Source organism: Zosterops lateralis (assembly GCF_965231275.1).
Source record: "Zosterops lateralis genome assembly, chromosome: 7".
Classification (NCBI taxonomy): domain Eukaryota; kingdom Metazoa; phylum Chordata; class Aves; order Passeriformes; family Zosteropidae; genus Zosterops; species Zosterops lateralis.
Window position 1 is genome coordinate 6,930,601 of NC_139767.1, and position 16,888 is coordinate 6,947,488.

At 38.9% G+C, this 16,888-nt stretch overlaps 1 protein-coding gene across 3 annotated transcripts in view; it reads right to left on the reverse strand.

Annotated features, from left to right (window-relative positions):
* The window catches only part of CALCRL (calcitonin receptor like receptor), a 64,231-nt gene that overhangs the window by 46,662 nt on the left and 681 nt on the right, over positions 1-16,888 (reverse strand). The gene's annotated exons all lie outside the window — the stretch shown is intronic.

Sequence of the window (16,888 nt, forward strand, 5' to 3'; positions counted from 1 at the left end):
ATTACTAAGTCCTCTAGAGTATTTTCACCACGTCTGTAAGGGCTGAAAAGCCCAAACAAAACACGCACTAAAACACAAATAAATAAATAAAGTGCATCCGCATTGCTCTGTGAGGTCCAAGTATTGCTCAAGGTCTCTTCCATGGACATTTGGTGACTGTTCAGCTGGAAATTAAGGGCCCAAGAGATTTTTGTGAAAGCAGAAAGGGATATCCTGAGTCCCAGCCAGCAGCCTAACAATGCAGCTCCCAACAGCCAGGACTGCGTGGATTGTGCTAGGAACATCACTCACTACCTCCCTGTGTGCTCATGGAGTCTTCTTATAATTCCACTTTAGCTGTCAAAAATGTTCTATTTATGAAAGATACTACACTTAAGGCAATAGGTTCCTACTCTAGAAAAACCAAACTATGACTTTTAATTACTTTTTATTTCTCAATATATTCAGGTAGTGAGCTTTGAAAGATACACTGTGTAATACTAATATATTTATTGGGAAAAACAATTTTCACAATTTGCACAATGTAGGCTGTGGAAAGTCTATTTCTAACTTCACTTTCATTTGTATTTGACCTCTGACCAGTGCAACTTGAAATTTTCTCTATGACAACCTGTTCTACGCTTCAAAGCCAAAAAAAAAAAAAAAAAAAAAAAAAAATCAATCCAAACCCAAATCAAAATTCAAACAAGACAAAATCCCCACCCAGTTTGTATTAAACTCTCATTGAAAACCTGTGCATGTCCCTCTGTTTTCTACCAAAAAATAGCTCAAATGCATTTCTCTCAGCAACATTCTCTCTCCTGCAGGACTGTGACATAGGTGGAGATGATCACTGTGGGACTGGATTAGTTTCTTGGCAAAAGTGGTTATGACGTACTTGCTGCTACAGCCTAAGGTTTGTTAGCATTCCTTGTCCTAGCTGGATCTACACCCCAGAGGGACAACTGAGGAATTACTGCAGAAAGTCAGTATCTGAGGTGTGCATTTCAGAATTAGCTGCATTTATGTCCAAGCGATGAAATGCTTCAATAATTTTTGTGTTATTGCACATTACTTCTTATTTGTACTGAATGTCATAAAAGTAAGAAAGCAGAACTGCCTAAATTATAAAACTCGAAAATTTCTAAAGGCAAATCTTTACACTCTTAAGACAAATTAATGTCCCATGCAACAGTTAAAGAGCTACAGATTGTTTAAAACTGTGAAAATCTCTGAGTCCTCTCATTTTTTGGTACACCTGGCAGTTAATTTGAATTAGGGTCTTTTAATTGAACTACGGAGACACACTTGTTAAGACAACTACAAATGTGAGTCTTCACACATCTATCATTCTCTCTGTGCTGTTTCTCACACTGGGAGCCGACTGCTCCGTGTCATTTCTGCAGGGTTACTCCCCTGAAGTGCCTCGTGGCTTGTCAGCCCTCCCTGCCCAGAAGTAACCTGGGTGTGATTGTGGCTCAACCCTGAGAAGCTTCTTCATTACAGAAACTGTGATTGTATTTCATTTTTTCTTTCCATACTTCACTGACTCTTACACTATCACGAGGCAAAACACAGTCATTGAAATGTAACCAACTTATTGAGGGCATCAAAAATTATCAAAATGCAGAATGCTTGATGCTCACATTATTAATCCAACTTCTCACTGATGAAGTAAGAAGCAAAGTTTGAGTATGTGGTGAGTATTGATCCTGCCTTCAATAATGCAGATGTTCAAATGATCTTTGTGCACAGTTCCTCACCATTCCTGGAGAAATGAAGTTGTACGCTTAGCAAATACTTAGCGGGCAAATGAGAATTTTTTCACTCTGACAAAATTTTGTCACTTTGACAAAATCTGACTCTGTTTGAGCCACAAGTTTAGTGAAGTAAAAAAGAAAGTTAGGGAGTTGTTGTTGATCAAGGTTTCAAACAAAACACAAGCCTGCCTTCCTTTCTGTGCTAATTCTAGGAGGAGAAGGAAGTCAACACCATTAATGGCTGATAATTATAAAAGTACTGTGTTACTTTATATAGTGCAGCATATAGCTTTCATAAACACTAAAAATATTTCATTCAACTCCTTTCAGTCAGGTCTGGATAATATTATACACTGTCTTTGTCAGCTAAATGTGTAGTTAGATTAGAGATATGTGAGTCTCAGAGTACTAAGCAGTTCCCAAGATCATTAAGGAGAAATTATTTTTTCTATAGACAAGTCATTGAAAAAATAAATTCAGTTTCTTAAGGTGACATATACTTTTTTTTTTTTCCCCCTCAGGAAGCACCATGCACAGGGTATACACAGAAATCAAAAGGAGGAGACCAAAGCTCAGTGGCCTATATCTGATCCAAGATGGGAAATACCATGCCCTGAGTATAAAGGTCACATTTCAATTACACCTGTGAAAGAACAATCAGGATTCTAAAATAAATGAAAAGCATGAATTGCATTACAAAAATGTAATATCCTGACCCCTGAAATATTCCAATCCCTGAAAACAACATGTCATTGCTAACAAATCAAAAACATCTGTTTCCACAACATTAATTGGTCATAAGAGCAATTAGTTGTGGAGACAAACTTTTAAAAACTTAAGAAAAAAAAATCATCAGGACGGGACAGAAGGTAACAGTGGGGAAAAGAGCTCAATCTCAGTATCTGAAAACAAATCTGCACATTTTCTTCAGTTCATCGGAAACCTGGCACATTTGTCAGTTTTACAACATTCTCAAGCTACAGCTGCAAGTTACAAATAGGTACAGGACATGGTATGAACATGGAGTATGATCATACACAGATTCTTTGGAACTGTTTAAGCCTGAAAATTTCTGGTCCTTATGTTATAAAAGTTACCTAAAAACCAGTTAAAATTTGTAAAAGCTAAACTAGTTACTCCGTTAGATGCAATAGCCAGGAGCCTACTCACAAATTAGGAGCAAAGGAAAACAAAATCAAGTTCATCAGCACATCCAACCATCTTTGACTTGAAACCAGATTTTTAGTAGCAAGTCCTCTCTGACCTGACTTACTTTGGAGACACGCGGTTTCCCTATGTTGTTCCTACTGTTGCAGATCTGCACATTAGGACACAAAAATTCTGTACAAATTTAGAGTGGGAGGGGTGAGATGGTGCTGAGGCTGATGCCCAAAGACTGGGAATTGATGAACAAATTCAGTTCCTCAAAGAAGAAGCTGCATAGTTGGATAAGCCAAGTAGCCTTCTGTATATTTAATCTTCTTCCAAGTCCCTTCACATTCTGAACAGAGTGCACAGAGGCACGATATTTATCTAGTAAGAGCAATTTGAAACTAAGCTCACTAATGTTTGCTGAATTAAGGCTGATAAGAAGATGCTAGTACAGGTCTCAGTGCAAAAACACTTAACAGTCTACCAAGAGCTGGATTTTGCTCCTCAGAAGTGAATATATTTTCCTGTCTCTTACCCAATGGAGGAATGTTAGTAACATTTCTTCATAAGCTGCTGAAACAGTCTGTAGGTGCTAGAAAAGTATTTTTTCCCCCAGAAAAACACCTGTAAGGAAATAATGATAAATTCTAAAAGAGCACCCTAAAACATTTTGTAGCCACAAGTTATGCAGACCAATGCTTTTACCCCTCACATTCATCACATAGATAAAGGTTTTCCTCCTAAAAGGCTAATTAAATTAAACTTATCAGATTATCAAACTTTATTTAAGGAGAATATGGATGCTAATAAATAAATAAAATTTAAACCACACATACCTTGTCAGTTTACCTATTACAGAATGCAGGAATCAAATATAGGAGTCACCAGTGGAAAACATGTATTTGTCCAGACAGGTAATGTATGGCAAATGTGTTTTTATTTGAATGATTATGTTTACTGATTTGTATCAGTGAAAGACCAGAAACATTTCCAGTGAGCTCAATCCTACTTCCCTGAGAAAAAAAAAAACCAAACAAAAACAAGGAGCAGCACCAGCTGCTTGGCAGGACTTGCTGGGAGGATAACATGGTCTCGGAGCGCTCTTGCTCAGGCCATGCAATTAATTACTGGTGAGCACCAGCACAGCCACAGCTCTGACAGTTGCTTCACCTTGCCCAGCAAACAGCCTGCTCTGCTCATGGTGCTCACTGCCTCCATCCAGAGCCTCTCCACAACCAGTTCTGCATGCACTGCACATCCCAGGCAATTTCAGAATTAAGAAGTGAACCATGTCAAACTATGAAATGTAGACACCTAGGAAAGATGTGTGGACAGGGACAATTTGATATACCACTAGCATAAAACTCTGTACAAAATCTACCTGAAACTAAGCAACAAAAACCATTTGATTTGATAATATCCACCCACTAATTTGAGTGACTTTTCATTAGCGATCCAGTTCTAATTAGAAAATTAGTATGAACTGGTTCTATAATTCATTATGCAAAACTCTCTTCACTGTCAGTATAACAGACTCTTGTTCATAATGTTCATAGATGACACTTATTTCTAAGAGGATGGAAAATGATCAATCTGAATTAAAAAACCCAAGAAACATTAACAAGAGAAGGGGACAAAGAAACCAGCTAAAACGATACAAAAGTCTTTTTATACAAAGTCACAAAGGAAGAATAGCAACCAAACAGAAAAAATTCAATCCAAAAGCCAAAAACAAAAACCAACAAAACCACACACCCAACAAAGCCACACCACATCAAAGAAACTCAACCACAAGCTCCACTGTAACTGTGTGATTGTGTAGGTTTCTACACTTCCTTGGATAATGTTCCAGATTTGTTGGAAATCTGGACAGGACTCATGAGAACAGGCTTTCTGATGATATTTTAGATACTCCCAGGTTATAAGTCTGCCAGAAAAAATTCAAAAGCAGCCTTTTTTCACAGTAGTTTTGTACTTGGATTCAAACTCCAGTAAAAGAGAGGGAAGTTAGAGATGTGTAAACTCAGAGAGTGATCAGTCACAAAACTTTCCCCATTCCTGACCAGTGCACAATATGGTACAACCTGAATTTTGGGGAAGACGCCAAAGAAACTCTAATTTCAATCGACTCACTTCAGCCTTTTCTGGTTTTGAAAAAAAGTATTACTTGGTGCTATTTAAAACAAACACCTGACAGGACTCACAGCACTATTCAGACTGTTACCAAATGGTTTTCTAATGAAGATCCAGGATTTCTGCCTGTCTTGAGCACTGTGTTGTGAGCTGAACAGGAAGGATTCCTGCAGCTTACAGATATGGCTGGTAAATAAAACAGGAGGTTACAAAGGTTACCTTCCTTACACAAAACAAGGAAAATACTGAAGCTGTTGGAAGATTGTGAAAATGGATCTTCCATCAGCAACAATAACATGCTTGCTACATTTTGGAAGGGAAAAGAAAGTAATGTAACAACTGATCTTCTGTTACTCCTTGATGTTGGCAACAAAATTAGAGGCAGTTTCATTTCTGAAAACAATGACATAATCACAACTTCCCTACGTATAACTTGCACTTCTTTGTAAGATTTGCAACTTGGAAACAGGTGTTCTGAAAACCAGGCTCTCCTACAGTCAAAAGAAAATAATTTAAAAGGTCTTCTGGGGGAGAAGGTTCCTCGCTCAACCACCTTTTGTATTATTGACATAGGTTTGCTTCTATGCTTTGTTTTATTACAACATATACTCTCTGCTTTTATGGGGAGAGAACAGTAAGTTCTTCCAGAGGGTTGCAGAAAAGTGTAAATCCTCTATCTAGACATTTGTGGATACAGACAGCTTTGGTAAGTCCAAGACTCTTGCAGCATAGGGAAAGGAATGAAGACACTTTTGGTTATTACACAGAGATTCTGGTAGATGAAGCGCCAATAGGATCTGAGGAACACAAAGCAGATTGAAAATAATTACTTCCATCTCTTGGGGCATTTACCCTTTCAGCTGGGAATAAAGGTCCAGATAGTGGCAAGTTCCCAGGAGCAGCTCTGGTTTGTCTTTGAAAGCTCAGGTTCTGCAAAGTGGGGCAGGAAGGGCAGCTGAATCTCTTCAAACAGAGAAGTAGCTCGATAACTTGGTGACCTTCCTGTTAGGCCCAAAGGGCCCCAAACACACAGAATCCATATGACCCGTGACATCATCAAACACTGGAAGCTGTTAACCAAATGCCCAGTGCCAGGAAACAACTATCTGTCTGTGACAGACTGAGTTCTTTCCTCTCTATAGGACTGGAACTAATTTATTTTCTATCAAAGTATTCTTACAGTCTTTCTCTCTCTCTCATGGAAAGAAGCATTTTCAGCAGTCACTTGCTCTGGAAACCCAAAATAAATTGGTTTTAACCTCCTTTGTGATTCCCTTACTGGAATGATATTCACCAAAAAAACTAGTGCCCTTTGACATAGTCCCCCTCTAGGAAAGCTGATGTAAAAAATCATCACCTGTAATCCTTTTGTCATGTCCAATGCTCTGAGTATTTAAATGTTTGCTTTAAAAAGTTACAAATAGACTCTGAAAATCCACATATATTTCTTGGAGCTTTTTAAGTTTAATAAAACTGCTTGCATTCGTCTACATAAGACGATATGGTGTTTTAGGAGGAACATCTTAACTATTGTGCTGCAGTTAATTGAGACAGAAGTACTGTTGATTGGCATTAATTAGTTGCTTCACTTTTACAGTACTTAAGCAGTGCACACAGCCCTTCCTATACCAAGTGATACATTAATTTTTTTTAAACAAGTGCAAGTAAGTATCAGATGTGGTAAATAGCTACTGAGCACCCTCTGTATCTCACCTTTCAAAAGCAGGAGTGCTGTTGACGCAGTGTGCAAGACATTTTCAGCGTCACATACTTTTCAATATTTCCTGCTCATCCCTAGCATTCCCCCCCGCCCCCCCCCCATTTTTAAATTGTTGTTGGATTTGCAAAGTTTTGACCTTGCTTCATGCTCTGATCATCATCCATACAGTCTCTGACTAAGTATGTGGACTTTGTAAGTGTGCTGCTTGTAACTTCAATGATTTTGTAGGACTGAGCACTCAAAAGGCAAAAGGAGTCAGAGAGCTGAGGAAAAACGATCAGTCTCTAATGAGCCATTTTTCAAACTGGACAAAAGTTTTCAGGGAGCAGCATTAATTCCAGTCTCACCACTGTCACCTGGTGTGTGTGACAGCCCCTTAGCCTGTGACAGGCTCACAGGAGCATCCCTGCCGTGGGCAGCTCCCGCCCTTGCTGGCGTGCAGAGGAGGCAGCCACAGCCACGCCGAGGGATCCTCGGCTGCCAGACTTCCCCTCACAGCCCTGCTAACCTCAGCCCTGACCTACAGTACCCTCAGTTTTCCATTCCTCAGACTCTCTTACACAAATAGAGCCCAGGATTCCAAATTGGGCTGTGTTTATTCCAAGAACACAAAGACAAACCATTTTCATGTCTAAGAAAACGGTGTGTGTCTTGATAAAAAATTGAGACATTTTCATGCAATGCCAAAAACAAAATGCAGTTTTCATCAGCATCTCGACTCCCTGTGGACTGGTTTCTGGTCTATTCCACTAATTCCTGGATCCCAATGCCAAATTCATGTTATCCCAAATTTGACTGAATCCTCTCTTGCCTGAAGTCCTTATTTCACATTAGCTGGAAACCTTCTCAAATGTTTGCAACTGTGCCCATTATTAGCTGTCTTTCAGGGAGAGAGTTAATTTCACCACACACAGAAACAGTCCACAGTTGCTTCACCTGGGTGCTATTTTTCAGCTTCACCTTTTAAATCAAACTGAACATTTGGATTCCAACTGTTGGAAACCATGGAAAATACCCTATATGTCAAATAGCACCATGCAAATAAGCTACTTTCTTTTCAAAATCTGAAAGCAACAGACTTTTATTTTAAATGATCTACCTAAACTTTCCAATACAACAGCCCCATCACAAGAATATGTGATTTCATTTTGTTAAGTACATTAAGGCTAATTTTCAGTTTGATGCTGAAAAAAATTCCTGACTTTTTTTTGTGTCATTACCAATGATGATAAATAAATATCCAATACTCACAAACCTCATAAATTTATTATAAATATTGAAAAGAAGCTCTCCACAGAGCCATTAGAAAAAAAAAAAAGTCATTTCATTAAATTGACCTTTGCTATAAAATGAGCAGTTCATAGCCTTACAGCACCAATTAATAACAGGGTGCTGACAAATAAAACAAGCTGGTAAATACGAATCTTGTTCATAACAAGATTGCACAAGAAAATATACTGTAATGACCCTGTCTGAACATCCTGTAATAGCCCATTGTTCCTCGCTATTACTGTCATTCAGCAATTTTTTTTTAATAGCGGATGCGCGGCGGCAGAGGAACCAACGTGGGACTGCACGTGCACAAATCCTGCCCCATCCTGGGGGTGAGGAGATGATCCTGGCACCCTGGGCTGCTCACTGCATGTGCACAGCTGCACAACAACCCCACACCTCTGCAGAACTTGAATGAGGCAAATAAAAATATTTAGTTATAAGTGCCTTAATTTGTAAACTGAGAAGAGAGCAGAATCCTTTTACCTGTGAGGGGCAAATTATAGGAACAGGAATGAATAATGGAAAAACCATAGGCTTCAATTCTGAGAGATGGGGAGTCTCTTAGTAGAAGAAATAGGTATCCTTCTGTTCCATAGATGAAGAGAAAGGTGGTAATAAAGATCCTCCATGTGTGCCAACTGGGTATTTCACCTGCTCTCTGTGTAAGGAAAGATGAGCTAACTTAGCACTGCAGTTACTGACACCTTAACTAGACCACGGACTGAAACCCAGCATCTGGTTTTGCTATCTAATTAAAATACTGAATAGACAACTGATTTCATAACCATACTGTGAATTCATGTCACAGACATAACTGCAAGTAGTGGTTTCTCACCAGTTAAAGGAATCTGTTTATTGAGGTCTGACTGACCACAGGACACCTGACTGAGCTTTGACTCTGCAATAAGAGTCATGCTAAAGCCAACATCATTACTAAACTGTTCAGTTCACTTTCCTATTTTAAGGGAACAGCATTTTAAGGTTCAGACTTTTTTCCTTTGTGCATTTGTTAATTCCTTCCATCATTCTGTCTTCCTTGCTACCAGGCTTCATTGTTTTATTGTTAATTAGTACTCAAGGAAGGAGGAGTTGGACAGCATCCTGCTTAAAATCTGTAAATGCTTAAAAATATAAAAGCCTAGAATTCTACGAAACACAAGGGATAAAGAAATTGTAAAAATAAAATAAAACAAACCAAACCTTTGGCTCAACAGTTTCCACATTCCTGTATGGTATAATGGTATTTTTGAACACTTTGGTTTGGCACACATGCATTCCCTGAGGAAGCTGAGTTATCACCAATAACTCTGTAATGCCAGTCTCTTTTCATTGCCACAGAAACTTCACTCCCCTTGCCCGTGCTGACTTAGAAAAGGTTTTGGTCCCTGAAATCTGCTTTGAAGCAGGGCTCTTTGGGTGCTGCCACACCACAGCTGTGTACCCTGGAGGTGGCAGCAGTCACTGCCATGCTCCGGTGCCCCAGTGCCCCCGCAAAGACAGTGCAAGAACCCTGCCAGCCTTCCAACAAACCCTGAATTACTGCCATGTCCTTCACTGGTCTGTAATGTGACTCTAGGAAAAGCTTAGCATGTCAGCAGACTATTTTATCCCTGCAGCCCTAAATAAAAAGTGTCCAGTTAAACTACATTGTCTGAATTCTTCACTTGGATTGCACGCACAATTTTCAGAAGACGGATATTCTGTAGAGAAAGAGCTCTACCTGTGCAAGCTCTTCTGAAGTAATTGAGGGAGAAAAAGGAAAAGAAAACCTAGGCCCAGCAGCCATCCCAGCAGTGGATCATGCTGAAAGGGTAAAAACATCTGAGTGATTTTTCTAGGTAGTCTCAAAATGCTGATACAGCACATACAGCACGTGGGGTTGGGGAAACAAAGGGCTCTGAAAGGATCGTGCTGTGACTTCCATAATCAACTCAATAATGACACTTCAAAGAGTTGAAGATGGACCAAGATCAACTCCTTTAGTCAGAAATTAAGAATTTCCAGAATGAGAAACTAAAAATAGTTTCAAATGAACGCAACTCTACTCCAGACAGAATTGTTTGAGCTTCCAATTATAACCACTACTCCTGTTTTAGATAAAACCTACACTGTGATAGCAAATAGATACGAAACAAAAATCTATTTTCACTGCTGTGTAATCTTTGGCAATGTAAATTGCACTTAGGACATAACACACAGAAAATTACATCTGATACTATCTTTCACACCTCCCCTAGGAAAAAACGATGGAGAGTGAGATCCCCAAGTTCTGTGGGACAAGGAGAAGACTGTAATAGCAGACTTTAACTTCATGGGAATTCTTACTCTTATTTACATATTGGTTTCTAAAGTTCTTCTTTTCTAGGACTATAATTTTCCCTGTTTATTTTCAGCAGAAAAGCTTTCATTTCCTGATGCACATACACAACTAACAGATTAGAAACATTCTCTTTTAAAATCTCTCTTCACCCACTTCTAAAACGGGAGAGAAAAGAAAAAAACAAAAAAAACCAAACAACAACCAAACAACAACCCAAAACAAAACAAAGGAAAAAAACAAACCCTCCCCCGCAAGCCCCACACTACGCTGGCACGAACATAACCACAAGAAAGGCTGCAACTCAGTTCAGGGTTCAAGTGCCTACTTAGCATGTGCTTTTTTCCCCACTGCTGCCAGGCACACACAAACCCAGCGCAGTCCCGGTGGCCCTCCGCGCATTTTAATGCAATAAACAATGCATTTAATAAAGAATGAAGAATGTGTGGTGGTAGCCACACAGAGAGCACTTGAATAGCGCTCAGGAAAGAGCCTTAATTTGGCTTTCCTGGACTTGCTGGAGCTAACTTTTTCCCCAGAACACACTCAATCAATGTTAAAGAGGTTCCTGATGCTTTGTTACGGTACACACGCGCTCACGCTTCTCACAAGGAAGATGGCTCTGAAGTTCAACACGGTCATTTATGGAAAGGGTTCCCACCCCCACCTTCCCCTTCCAAGAAAGTGGATGTGTGAAGACAGACATTTCTCTGAGAGGAAGGATAAGGCAGAGGTTAATTTCATCTGCATGAGCCAGTATAGGATAAGCTTTTGGAAATACTGTCAAGCCACATTCTTAATGCCTGGCAAAGTGACTCACTCAGAGTCATCACAGGAAAGGAAGCTGAATAGAATCAAAAACGGAACAGGATGGGGGCTTAAACAGGAGAAAGAAGTGAGAGAAAGGAAACTGGATTGTTTAAAGTAGGCTGAGGTTACAACTTCTAGAATAAGATTATTTTTAAAATAAACATATAAAATATATATCTGTAAAAATATATACACATATTTAAAAATACACAAACGCATGCATGTATTTATTTAAAAAAAAGCTTCTTTCCATTTAAAGAGAGATTTGTATTTGTGGATTGCCTTCCAAAGCTGCCTGCTGAGGTATTTGTTTCTGCTTAAGGTGGCATTAACACGGTCTGGGAAATAAACAACAATCCTCTCTAGAAACTCACAAATTTTTAACAATCATGTTCCCATTCCACACAAGATGAAACTCTCAGAACATGGAGCAGCACACTCCTGTAAAAATCTACCACAATACAACGCTAGGACATCATTCCCTAAAGAAACACTAAGCAATAAACTAGACACATTTTTTTTCCCACAACAAAAGATTCATCATTGACTTTTGCTTGAAACTCCGTGAGACACAGCAAAGTTTCTCTTCCCCAAACTTTTTTACTGTGAAAGTTTGGATGATCAGCCACCTCACATACTGATTTCAGGTGAGTCAAACACGAACAGCTTGTAGACTGTCTCAATACATAACCCACTTACAGAAGCATCTCCTTGACTTAGTCACAACTGAAAACACATTACTTGTGCAAGACGATGTCCATCAACAAAAAGAGCAATTTTGGTCTCCAAAGAAGATGATCAAAACGTTGTTTTTAATATCATCAAGGCAATATTGAACTGAGTCACAGCTCTTCATGTTTCAGTCACGTCACCTGTGAGTACAAGTTCTGACTATAATCCCATACCGATGACCATCATTTTTCATGTTCAAGGGGACACACAGAAAGATGAATACACCCATTAAATCACATAACTAAAAAAAACAAATTTCAGAAATTTTTTTCAAAAAAAATTATTCTGGAAAAACGTATTAGAATAAATACTTCTAAATTCTCCTAAAAAAGCGCTTATCTCTGTTTGTGTAATATTTCTTATTTAATCCCCAGAGTGACACCTGCTGGATTTCACTAACTGAAGCTAAAGGGCAGATTTTGCCATCCTACAGAATATTTCAGGATAATAATTGCAAAAACATGCCATGTTAGTAATAAAAGGCTGCGGAGTATAATACTTTCCCTCCATTTAGGGTACTAAATAAACACACAGATGAAACCACACAAGAAGGAAGTATAATGTCTAAAGGTCTTACTCATTTCTGAAAAGTATAAAATTTCTATCTAGGAAGGATTACAGGGCACAATATTTGGTGACAAAATGTATTAATTTATGAAAATACTAATATGGAAAAAGTACTTTTAAATCCTAAAACAAATGAGTTCATATATAACAAAAATGTTTTCAGCACATCCTTTGTTTAATGAAACTCTAAAACTCTACTAGAATTGTACTGGGATAACATAAAATCTATGAAAATTAATTGGCATGATTTTACCACTGTAATGGGGGAGGAAAAAAAGTGAAGAGAAAATCTAAATGGTAATTCAAAGAGTGATGCTTTATCCCCATATAAACATTCAAGGTTGCGCAGTTTTCAAGCTGAGAATATCAAAGAAAAGATGGAAAACGTAAAGCAGTTTTTCAGAACATAAGATATTCAGCCTAAACACAGCTGATGGTAAACAACAGTGTATGAGATAGGTGTAGGTGCTTTGAACATAGTAATCAAAAGAGAAAATTTACTCATTTCTTTGTTTGGCTCCTTGTTCACGGTATTACATGGGAAGTCAGACTAGTGTAGTCTTCATTAAACAAAATCATCATGAACTTCTGAGGGATATTTTTTCAAACATAGCCTGCATGACCCAAATATAAATCCAGAAACACAACATCGTTTTATTTTCTAAAATCCAGTTAGAATGGTTAGCTACAACTTAAAAATGGCTAGAATTGCCAGAAAAGTCTTGAGTGACACCTAGGATACACTACAAGGTAACAGCCTCAGACACACATTTACCACAAGAGCCTGATTTCTTTTCTTGAAGGGAGAACGTGGCTTCTCCCATGGAAAGTCTTTTTTGGTGCATTACAACAAGTTAAGTTCATTTCAAATGCATGTTTCCAAAGAAAAGCAACTAAAAAAAAATCATGTTTGGACAGCATATACTGCAGAAATGATTGAAAGTGTTTGCACAGAGCTAGGGCAGAAAAAGGATGACTTTGCTGGGAAAATGTAAACAGTATAAACAAACTTGGGAGACTGAAGCATGAGAGACAACTGTTAAAACAAAACTCTGAAAATGTGAAAGTTTAGCCTTTCAGTTCTGCCCACATTCTAAAATAGAACAAGAAGTGTTGCTGAAGAGAAATGGTCTAATGGAACCAAATTTCATTAAATCTTCTATTGTACCACACTGGCTGTGTGGAATGGAATTCTCCATGAAGGTAACAGGTAAGAAATAGACTATTTTCTGTTGCTCTTTGTGCAAGCTTTTTACACTGAACACATCAGAACTGCCAACATGAATACAAAAAGTAAAAATAATGGGTTATGTCCACGTACAGAAACTTTCTCTGTTTTGTTTTAAACATTAGAAAGATGCAGCATTCAGATGTATTCAATTCAGAATATTAGCATGTGTGAGTCTTGGTTTTCCAAACAAGGGATAAGATCTAGGGTTAATTTACTTTGAAAGTTTCTTTATAAACCTATGTTCTCTCTTTAGTTGCTACATTGGCAATAATGGAAGTCAGCATGAAATGGACCTGCCTATGTTCTATGTAGAAACAATATATTAAATATGTTATTATAAGTCCAATACACATAAAAACATATAAAAACACACTTATTTTGCTGCCTAAAAGTTATTTGTTTGCCAACTCACATCTGTTTGGATAGTAGCAGTATTCATTCCTTCCTTGACACAGCAGTACCAAGGATATAGTTAATTCCAGAGCTCTGACAACTGGCTACACCAAACACTTAAAATGCTTCCCAGGGACAGAGCAGTTCCATGAGCAACTAAAGACTGCTTTCAATAAGTTCAAAGCCTGGCTGCACATGAAACTCAATGGCAGAGCTACCCAGGCTTGCAGAGCAGAGGTGGCCAGGGCACGGAGGTAAGGCAAATATTGTGTGTGCCACAGGAGTAGCAGCTGGTCAGAAGCACTGAAGGGATTTTGGTACCAAATCAAGAACATTTGTAAACACATTGGCAACAGATGGGAACAACTTCTTAAGGAGAAATCCTGCTTTGTTTTCCTAACTGTAGACTTCTGATGGGAGAAATTTCCTCAATGGCTTTGACGGCTTATGTTCAACATTTATTGTAGCAGCGACTAGATATACCTCTTTTAAATATCACTGGATACATGTTATCATTAAATACACATCAACAGTGATCGTTTCTTCCAAATGCCCATTGCACAGTTGGAACTGCATGACTTCATGGACTTCTGTGCATCCAATCCTACCCATTTCTTGCACAAGCCAGGAATGCTACTGGAGAAAGATGATTACCTCAAATGTACGTAATACAGAAGCAAGTTAGTAATTATATGGTGTCAAAGGAAATTTTTTAGTGTGCTTTCTTCCCTCGGTTTTGTTTTTAATTGTATCCTGGTGTAAAATCTGAACTGCAGTATCCAGGCAGCCTACGGAACAATCCTGTATTCCCAGAGTAAGTCCTTTCACTGATACATGCAGAGCTGTGTTTTCCAACTGGAATGCTCAAAAAATACAGAAATTACCGAAAAAAAAAACCCCAAAAAACCCCCCATGTGCCAACAGAGAGTGGAATGCAAGTGCCTGGATGGGTGATCTATGTATAACTCCTTCAACAGAAGAATACCCATATTTAGGAATACCTTGCCTCTTGACAGTAGGCGGCAAAATTCCCACTGGCTCTCAGTGGGCTGGGATTCCAAGAGTTGTGTTGTATCAAGGAAAGCCTGTTCAAAGGGACTACATCTCTTAACGCAGAGAAAGACTCCAACTGATCAGAAATTCAGGGTGCAGTAACATTTGAAGTTGAAAGGACATACATAAAGCAATGCTTGAACCTGCAATGTATTTTAGATATCCAGATACTTAATTTTGTCCTGTAAAAAGTGCAGTCACACTGTTCTGTATCAAGATCCTGCCTGCCTTTGCTTAACCTGCAAATAACGTGGATTCTGACATCCAACCTGCAAACACACATGTGCCTGGCACATCCTCTGTGGGCACACACACTTCAACCTACACCAGTTGCTTGTAAATAACAGAAAATAAGAATCTAAATAATTTAGCTGATATACTTCTAAAGCTTTTCCCACTGCACTGATCATTAAAACAACATAAACACCTTTTCTGTGAAGTGCCATCTCCATTGACTTGGTGTCACCAAGTGCCTTTTGTGTGGAAGATTTCCAAAGTTGGATAAAGACTCTGGGATTGCTCCTATTTGCAGTGAAATAGATGAAAGTTTAAGCAAACTAGGGAATAAAATACTGTGCAAATACAGACTGCTATTTTTAATTAAGAATTTCAGACAGCAGCACAGCACGTGTACTTTAAATGAAAACACATCTGTTTTCAGGTGTGGTCTTACACTGATCTACATCTAGAGTGTCTCATTCCAACGCACCGAGAGGACCTCAGATACAGAGCACATCCCTGAACAGGTTTCAGCTGTTTGATGCATTATTAAGTGCAAGGGAATGACAAGGTCCCCAGCAGGCACAGTAAGACTGGGAAGATTGCACTGGTGCAATTGTATGAGCAGCAAAGTCCATCCCCAAGGTACCTGCCATAAGTTTATTAAGTCAAAGAGGAAAAAAAGAACCCTCAGTTATCTTTATAACTATTTAACTCTCTTCCATTATAAACTGCACGGATAACTGAAGGATTCACTGTAGATCAAATCCAAGTGCAATTTATAGCCTAACAACATTTATTTTCCTGGTTCTCTGGTTCCATTGCTTATACACACGAGCAAACGACCAGGATTACTGCACTACAATCTCCGCACCGCAACCGCATTTGTACAACCAGAGGGTACCACATCTGTTTTAGAAAGCTTGAGGAGCGGCAAAACTTTTAACTGCCTGTCAGCCGGTACTGTCAGGCACGGGATCGCACACTTGCCGCCGTTCAAAAGTTTCTCGAGGAAAGGAAAAGTGGGCAATCAGCTGTCAATAAATCAGCTCGGCGTTTGCGGTCGAAAACCTCAGGCAGTAACACGCCGGCACGCGCAAGGCTTCAAACCAACACAACTTTTCCTCCAGCAAACAGAAAGCCCAAACAAAACAGCAGCTTTACCTTTTAAGTCGTGTAATTACAACACAAAACCTAATTATGAAACAACTCGAGTATGACCTCTTTCTGGTACAATAAGTTTAGAGAAGTAAGCAAACCTACACCACTTTATCACCTAATTCAACCTCTATTGAAAGAGCTGCAGTTGCATTCAATTAGTCTTAAGGACCCTTTTGAAGCCAACGAGCCTCTAATTCTCTCCAGATGGAAAGACAGAAATTTGGTTAGTTAATGTTAGAGGTTTCAGGCAGAACAGAACCACACAAAGCGCTGCTTTGGGCATTTTATCTCCTTTTCTATCTATCTCTCTACCCCACAAGCACAGACGATGACACCAGCAGTTATAAAACCATCTCAACACCTCGCTGACTGAAAACAAGCGGCGG